This window comes from Tachyglossus aculeatus, chromosome 23 (genome assembly GCF_015852505.1).
Source record: "Tachyglossus aculeatus isolate mTacAcu1 chromosome 23, mTacAcu1.pri, whole genome shotgun sequence".
In the NCBI taxonomy this organism is placed as follows: domain Eukaryota; kingdom Metazoa; phylum Chordata; class Mammalia; order Monotremata; family Tachyglossidae; genus Tachyglossus; species Tachyglossus aculeatus.
This window is the reverse complement of record NC_052088.1, coordinates 2,477,509-2,486,611: the sequence shown is the minus strand read 5'-3', so window position 1 is coordinate 2,486,611 and position 9,103 is coordinate 2,477,509. Positions and strand designations below refer to the sequence as shown.

Sequence of the window (9,103 nt, the reverse complement as noted above, 5' to 3'; positions counted from 1 at the left end):
CCCAGGTGACACTTCCTGCTCCCCACAGATGAACTCCAGAAAAGCACCCCATTCTGGGAGGCTTGAGGATCAATGACAACCCCCCACGACCAGCTTCACAAGAAGCAGCGAGGCCTAGTGGCTACAGCAAGGTGAGAGAAAAGTCAGAAATAAGGGAGAAAATCAATGTGGGAAAGCACTTGGGAGAGGACAATAGAGTTGATAAACACAATCCCTGCCCTCTTAGGAGCTCACAAATAGGATTTTGTGAACACCAGGATGTGAAAGCCCCCTCTCAGGGTTGCACCTGGAGAGTTTCCAGTCCTCTACCAGTCTCAGCTATGGGAGGGTGAGTCAAGCAGAGGCCTACCCATTCCATTCCTAGCTTGGTCAGTGGCTAGCGATTGGAAGGCAATCTGCTACAAGTCAATACTCACCCGGGCTGGGCAGCAGCGGCATGGGAGAGAGTCAAGGGCAGAGACTCGAGTTCACTGCGCAGAAGGTGGCAATGGTTTTTTTTCCGGATTTTAACCAAGAAAACTATATGGATCCACTACCAAAACGATTGCAGATGGAGATGGGGGCCTCTGGGAGAGATGTGTCTGTGGAAACGACTTGACAGCATAAGACAAGACAAGGATGTGAAAAGCCATCCTTTATGGCTTTTTTGGCATCCTATTTTTAATTTTTTATGGTCTTTGCTAAGAGCTTACTATGTGCCAGGCACTGTTCTAAGCACTGAGGTAGATGTAGGCTAATCAAGTTAGATGCAGTCCCTGTTCCACATGGGGCCCATAGACTTAATCTCCATTTTATAGATGAGGTAACTGAGGCACAAAGAAGTCGAGTGACTTGTCACCAATGATCTCCTTCTTGCTAAATCCAACAGCCTCTATTCCAACCTGATTCTCCTTGACCTCTCAGCTGCCTTGGACACTGCGGACCACCCCCTTCTCCTGGAAATGTTCTACAGAAACGTTCAGGGCATATTACCCCTCTCCTCAAAAACCTCCAGTGGTTGCCTATCCACTGCCATAGCAAACAGAAACTCCTCACCATTGGCTTTAATGCTCTCCATCACCTTGCCCCCTCCTACCTCACCTCCCTTCTCTCCTTCTACATTCCACCTGACTCACTCCACTCCTCTGCCGCTAGCCTCCTCACTGGGCCTCGTTCTTGCCTGTCCCACCGTCGACCCCTGGCTCACGTTCTACCTCTGGCCTGGAACGCCCTCCTTCCTCAAATCTGCCAAACTAGCTTTCTTCCCCCCTTCAAAGCCCTACTGAGAGCTCCTCCTCCAAGAAGCCTTCCCAGACTAAGCCTCACTTTTCCTCAGCTCCCTTTGCTCTCCCCCCGTCCCAACACTTAAGTATATATGCATATATCTATAATTCTATTTATTTATATTGATGCCTTTTTACTTGTATTGATGTCTGTCTCCCCACTTCTAGACTGTGAGCCTGTTGTGGGCAGGGATTGTCACTATTTATTGCTGTACTGTACTTTCCAAGTGCTTAGTACAGTGCTCTGCACATAGTAAGCACTCAATAAATGTGAATGAATGAATGAATACTGTATTCTCCCAAGAGTACTTCATTCTGGCCAAGAGAAATTAATTTAACTCCTCACTATAGGCTTCAAAGCTCTCCATCACCTTGCCTCCTCCTACCTTATCTCCCTTCTCTCCTTCTCAAGCCCAGCTCACACACTCCACTCCTCTGCCACCACTTACCTCCTCACTGTGCCTCGTTCTGGCCTGTCCCACTGTCAACCCCTCGCTCATGTCTTACCACTGGCCTGGAATGCCTTCTCTCCACACATCTGCCAAACTAACTCTCTTCCTCCTTTCAAAGCCCTACTTATAGCTCACCTCCTCCAGGAGGCCTTCCCAGACTATGCCTCCCCTTTTCCTCTGATCCTCCTCCCCTCTGCATTGCCCCCACTCCCTCCCTCTGTCCTACCCCCTTCCCCTCCCATCACTTGTGTATATTTGTTCATATTTATCACTCTAGTTTATTAATGACATGTATTTATCTATAATTCTATTTATTCTGATGGTATTGACACCTGTCTACTTGTTTTGTTTTGTTGTTTGTCTCCCCCTTCTTGACTGTGAGCCCGTTGTTGGGTAGGGACCACCTCTATAAGTTGCCAGTTTGTACTTCCCAAATGCTTAGTACAGTGCTCTGCACACAGTAAGGGCTCAATAAATATGATTGAATGAATGAATTAATTAATTCAGGTGAGTATATCAATCAATCAAGCAAGCAATCTTTTTGTCATATTTATTAAGTGCTTACTGTATGCAGAGCACTGTACTAAGCACTTAGGAGAGTACAATACAATAGAATTAGCAGACACGTTTCCTGCCCACAAAGAGTTTACAGTCTAGAGATGAACTTACAATCTAGCCTACAGCTTACCAACTTTGTTATATACTGTACTCTCTCAAGAGCTCAGTACAGTGCTCAGCACACAGTAAGCACTCAATAAATACCACTGATTGACGGGTTGATTTTGTCTGACCCATCACTGTGGCCAAGCAAAGTAAATCCAGGAAAGCAAGTCAATCAATAAATCGAATTGTCAGCCGGACTGAAACCACCTTTGGCAAATACAAGATTTGACCACCAGAGAGAGCCAAAGGTCTTCTTTTTGCGGTTTCTCTAATCTACCTCAGAAATTATTTTTTTATGGTATTTGTGAAGTGCTTAATTAATCGATCGGTGGTATTTATTGACTATGTGCAGAGCAGGGCACTAAGCGCTTTGCATACTAAGTATGACAGAATTAGCAGACTCATTCCCTGCCCATAAAGAATTTACAGTCTAAGTGTGGGGGCTGGGGACAGAGATTAATACAAATGAATAAATCATCTATAATATTTAATTTAAAGATATGTACGTAATTGCTGTGGGGTTGAAGATGGGGCGAATAGTGAATGTCCAAAGGTCATAGATCCCTAGTGCACAGACGAAGCAGAAGGGAGAGGAGGATGGGGAATAGAAAATCAGGGAAGGTCTCTTGCAAGGCACTGTTCTTAGGACTGGGGAAGATATAAGCTAATCAGGTTGGACACAGTCCCTGTCCCACGTGGGGCTTAGTCTTAATCCCCATTTTACAGGGGGCGAGGTTAGTGAAGTACAGAGAAGTTAAGCAACTTGCATTAGGTCACACAGTAGGCAAGTGGCAGAGCTGAGATTAGAACCCTTATCCTTCTGACTCCCAGGCCGGGGCTATCTCCACTAAGCCTACGCTTGCTTCCTAACAGAATTTTTCCAAGCCCAGTGGAGTTTAGTTCACTTCAATTCTATGCACTGAGGCAAGGGGTAATAGAGAAGCAGCATGGCATAAGCCATACTGCAGAGAGGATAGAGCCTTGGCATGGAAATCAGAAGGTCATGGGTTCTAATCCTATCTCCGCCACTCATCTGCTGTGTGACCTTGGGCAAGTTACTTGACTTCTCTGGGCATCCCTCATCTGTAAAATGGGGATTCAGACCGTGAGCCCCACTTGGGACACAGACTGTGTCCAACCCGATTTGCTCATATCCCCACTGGTGCTTAGTACAGTACGTGGCACATAGTAAGTGCTGGACTGGAAACTTATCTCTAGAACGTAAGCTTGTTGTTCCTAGACTGTAAACTAGTTGTGGTCAGGGAACACGTCTGTTAAAAATAATAATGATGGTATTTGTTAAGCACTTATTATGTGCCAAACACTGTTCTAAGTGCTAGGGTAGATACAAGGTAATTATGTTGTCCTACGTGGGGCTCACAGTCTTAATCCCCATTTTACAGATGAGGTAACTGAGGCACAGAGAAATTAAGTGACTTGCCCAAAGTCATACAGCTGATAACTGGCGGAGCCAGGATCAGAACCCACGACCTCTGACTCCCAAGCCCCCGCTCTCTCCACTAAGCCACACTGTTTATGTTTACTGTCCTCTTCCAAGCACTTAGTACAGTGCTCTGCACAAGGTAAGCACTCAATAAATATGATTGAATAAAAGAATTAACGAATATCACCATTATTAGTGGAGGGTGTCTGTTACGTTGTTTTATTGTCCCCTCCCAAATGCTTAGTGCAATGCTGAGCATACGGCAAGCCCTCAACAAATACGATGGATTGATTGCCCCTCTTCTACAATCTGTGAGGTAGCCAGTCCCTTCGGCTATGAGACCCTTCTCCAGGATCCAGGCCCTAGAAACAGCTTGGCCTACTGGATAAAGAACAGACCTGGGAGGCAGAAGGACCTGAGTTCTAATCCCAGCTCCTCCACTTGTCTGCTGGGTGACCCTCGGTAGGTCATTTAACTTCTCTGTGCCTCCCTTACCTTATCTATAAAATTGATATGAAGACTGTGAGCCCCATGTGGGACTGTGTCCAACCTAATTAGCTTGTATCTACCCCAGAGTTTAGTAAAGTCCCTGGCACATAGTAAACGGTTAACAAATACCTCAATTACTATTACCATTATTATCACTTCTGACTCCCAGGGCCCTGCTCTCTCCACTAGGCATAAAGTGACTTGCCCAAGGTGACTCAGCAGGCATGTGGCAGAGCCGGGATGAGAACCCAGGTGTTCCGGACTTCCAGACCTGTGCTCTATCCACTAGGCTGTGCTGCTTCTCCTTCCTCTTTATGATGATGATGATGGCATTTATTAAGTGCTTACTATGTGCGAAGCACTGTTCTAAGCGCTGGGGAGGTTACAAGGTGATCAGGTTGTCCCACTGGGGGCTGACAGTCTTAATCCCCATTTTACAGATGAGGTAGCTGAGGCACAGAGAAGTTAAGTGACTTGCCCAAAGTCACACAGCTGACAATTGGTGGAGCCAGAGTTTGAACCCATGACTTCTGACTCCAAAGCCTGTGCTCTTTCCACTGAGCCATGCTGCTTCTCTCCTTATGCTATGTCATGGATCACATGGGGGACAGTGCTGAAGATTCTGGTCTGAAGGTCCACTATATTCTGAGTTGCCCCTGCCCCAATCTGTTAAAAACCCTAGGGAGTGTTGAAGGTTAGGAGTTGGCTTTAGGGTGGTGCTTCTTTCTGTTTTGCTCTGCTTCCTGGGCGTGGAGAAATCCGAGGCTGGAAATGCCAACATTCCCACTGCCTTAGAAATCAGGAGCAACAGGCAGAGGGAGCCAGCTGCCTGCCTGATGGAATTCCTGCTCCCTTGACACCCAGGGCCTATTTTCTCCATCTAAATGGCTACCACGTTAATCCAAGCACTTATCCTATCCCACCTTGATTACTTTATCAGCCTCCTCACTGACCTCCCTGCCTCCTGTCTCTCCCCACTCCAGTCCATACTTCACTCTGTTGCCCTGATCATTTTTCTACATAAACATTCAGGACAGATTTTCCCACTCCCCAAAAAACTCTAGTGATTGCCCATCCACCAGAAAAGCAGCGTAGCTTAGTGGAAAGAGCACAGGCTTGGGAGTCAGAGGACATGGGTCCTAATTCCAGCTCTGCCACTTATCAGCGGTGTGATTTTGGGCGTCAACCTCCCTGTGCCTCAGTTACCTCAACTGTAGAATGGGGATTAAGACTGTGAGCCACAAGTGGGACAACTTGATTACCTTGTATGTACCCCAGCGCTTAGAACAGTGCTTGGCACATAGTAAGTGCTTAACAAATACCATAATTATTAACCATTTCCACATCAAAGATCATCAGCTTTAAAGCACTCAATCACCTTGCCCCCTTCTACCTCTCCTTGCTGCTCTCCTACTACAATCCATCCCGCACACTTCACTCCTCTACTGCTAACCTTCTCACTCATGACGCCTTCCCTAAGTCCTCCTTTCCTCTTCTCTCACCCCTTTCTGCCTCGCCCTGACTTGCTCCCTTTATTCATCCCTCCTCTCAGCCCCACAGCACTTATGTTACACATCTGTAATTTATTTATATTAGTGCCTGTCTTCCCCTCTAGACTATAAGTTCACTGTGGACAGGGAATGCATCTGTTTATTGTTATATTTTACTCTCCCAAGCATTTAATACGCTGCTCTGCACACAGTGAGCACTCAAGTACAGTAAAATGAATGAATTCTATGAGGACTGAATGTAACGGTATTTGTTACTCTGTGCCACGTGTAAAGCACTGGGGTAATATAAGATAATCAGGCCAGACAATCCCTGAACCCATAAAGGGCTCACAGTCAGAAGGGGAAGAACGGGCATTGAATCCCTATTTTACAGATGAAGAAATGGAGGCCCAGAGAAGGGAAGTGACTTGCCCAAGGTCATACAGCAAACAAGTGGTGGAGCCCACGTCCTTTGACATCCAGGCCCGTTCTCTTACCAGAAGCTTATGCCCAGAGACCAGGCCAAATCTTGGGGCAGGATATTGTATTTTTCACTCAGACCACTAAGCTGAAGGTCCCAGCTAACGTCTGAGTGGAGCTTGGAGTGTGCCCTATCAAATCTCAGAGGCTCTGAGGAGAAGAGGGAGGCTGGGAGCTTCCTCCTTGATTCCTCCACCGACCTGCTGAGTAATAATGGGCAAATCACTTCACTTCTCTGTGCTTCAGTTCCCCCATCTGCAAAATGGGGATTCAATACCTGTTCTCCCTCCTACCTAGACTGCCAGCTCCAAGTGGGACCTAATTATCCAGTATCTAACCCAGCACTTTTTTTTTCATTTTTTTAATTGGTTTTTGTTAAGTGCTTACTATGTACCAGACACAGTACTAAGCACTGAGGTAGATGCAAGATAATCAGGTTGGACACAGTCCATGTCCCATCCAGCACTTAGAACAGTGCTTTGCACATAGTAACTGCTTAATAAATGCCATCATTATTATTATTATATGGGGATCACAGTCTAAGTTCCCATTTTCCTGATGACATAACTGAGGCACAGAGAGGTGATGTGATTTGCCAAAGGTCACCCAGCCGACAAGAGACAGAACTGGGATTAGAACCCAGGTCATTCTGACTCACAGATCCATGCTCTATCCGCTAGGCCACACAGTGCTTGTCTCCTCTTATGCCATCGAGTCATTTCTGACTCATAGCACCACCATGGACACATCTCTCCCTGAATACCCTGCTCTCCATCTGCAATCATTCTGGTTGTGTATCCACAGAGTTTTCTTGGTAAAAATCTGGAAGTGGTTTACCTTTGCCTCCTTCTGCACAGTAAACTTGAGTCTCTGCCCTCGACTTTCTCCAGTGATGCTGCTGACCAGCACAGGTGAGTTCTGACTTGTATCAGATTGCCTTCCATCATCATCATCATCAATCGTATTTATTGAGCGCTTACTATGTGCAGAGCACTGTACTAAGCGCTTGGGAAGTACAAATTGGCAACATATAGAGACAGTCCCTACCCAACAGTGGGCTCACAGTCTAAAAGGGGGAGACAGAGAACAAAACCAAACATACTAACAAAATAAAATAAATAGGATAGATATGTACAAGTAAAATAAATAAATAGAGTAATAAATATGTACAACCATATATACATATATACAGGTGCTGTGGGGAAGGGAAGGAGGCAAGATGGCGGGGATGGAGAGGGGGGCGAGGGGGAGAGGAAGGAAGGGGCTCAGTCTGGGAAGGCCTCCTGGAGGAGGTGAGCTCTCAGCAGGGCCTTGAAGGGAGGAAGAGAGCTAGCTTGGCGGATGGGCAGAGGGAGGGCATTCCAGGCCCGGGGGATGACGTGGGCCGGGGGTCGATGGCGGGACAGGCGAGAACGAGGTACAGTGAGGAGATTAGCGGTGGAGGAGCAGAGGGTGCGGGCTGGGCAGTAGACGGAGAGAAGGGATGTGAGGTAGGAGGGGGCGAGGTGATGGAGAGCCTTGAAGCCCAGGGTGAGGAGTTTCTGCCTGATGCGCAGATTGATCGGTAGCCATTGGAGGTTTTTGAGGAGGGGAGTAATATGCCCAGAGCGTTTCTGGACAAAGATAATCCGGGCAGCAGCATGAAGTATGGATTGAAGTGGAGAGAGACACGAGGATGGGAGATCAGAGAGAAGGCTGGTGCAGTAGTCCAGACGGGATAGGATGAGAGCTTGAATGAGCAGGGTAGCGGTTTGGATGGAGAGGAAAGGGCGGATCTTGGCAATGTTGCGGAGCTGAGACCGGCAGGTTTTGGTGATGGCTTGGATGTGAAGGGTGAATGAGAGAGCGGAGTCGAGGATGACACCAAGTTTGCGGGCTTGTGAGACGGGAAGGATGGTAGTGCCGTCAACAGAGATGGGAAAGTCAGGGAGAGGACAAGGTTTGGGAGGGAAGACAAGGAGCTCAGTCTTCGACATGTTGAGCTTTAGGTGGCGGGCGGACATCCAGATGGAGATGTCCTGAAGGCAGGAGGAGATGCGAGCCTGGAGGGAGGGGGAGAGAGCAGGGGCAGAGATGTAGATCTGGGTGTCATCAGTGTAGAGATGATAGTTGAAGCCATGGGAGCGAATGAGGTCACCAAGGGAGTGAGTGTAGATTGAGAACAGAAGGGGACCAAGCACTGAACCTTGGGGAACCCCCACAGTAAGAGGATGGGAGGGGGAGGAGGAGCCTGCAAAAGAGACTGAGAAAGAACGACCGGAGAGATAAGAGGAGAACCACTCGCTTCCACTCGCTAGTCAACTGCCCAAGCTAGGAATGGAATAGGTAGGCCTCTGCTTGACTCTCCCCTCCCGTAGCCCGAGACTGGTAGAGTACTGGAAACTCTCCAGGTGCGACTCTGAGAGGGGACACAGTGCTTAGCAAATAGTAAACCTTTAAAAAATACCACAAGTATTATTATTATTATATAATGTAAAGAAGTCCAGGGAACACAGCCCCCATTACCAAACCTAGCTAAGTTTTAGGCTAGAGGAGGTAGGGAGTGAAAGAGAAGATACCAATAGGAAACTATTCATTCATTCATTCATTCAATGGTATTTATTGAGCGCTTACTGTGTGCAAAGCACTGTACTAAGCTCTTGGAAAGTACAATTCAACAACAGATAGAGACAATCCCTATCTAACAACGGGCTCACAGTCTAGAGGATGGGGATTAAGTTTGTGAGCCCCATGTGGGACAGGGACTGCGTCCAACCTGAACAACTTGTAACTACCCCAGTTCTTAGAATGTGCTTGGCACAGAGTAAGCACTTATTATTAACC

The 9,103-nt window shown here is 47.2% G+C and overlaps 1 non-coding gene across 1 annotated transcript; it reads left to right on the top strand.

The window, feature by feature from the left end:
• The first annotated feature begins 268 nt into the window (after positions 1 to 268).
• On the top strand, positions 269 to 406 carry LOC119944945. Its single transcript, XR_005456084.1, has one exon. It is a non-coding gene; the product is annotated as a small nucleolar RNA SNORA7 (small nucleolar RNA).
• The last annotated feature ends 8,697 nt before the right edge of the window (positions 407 to 9,103 follow it).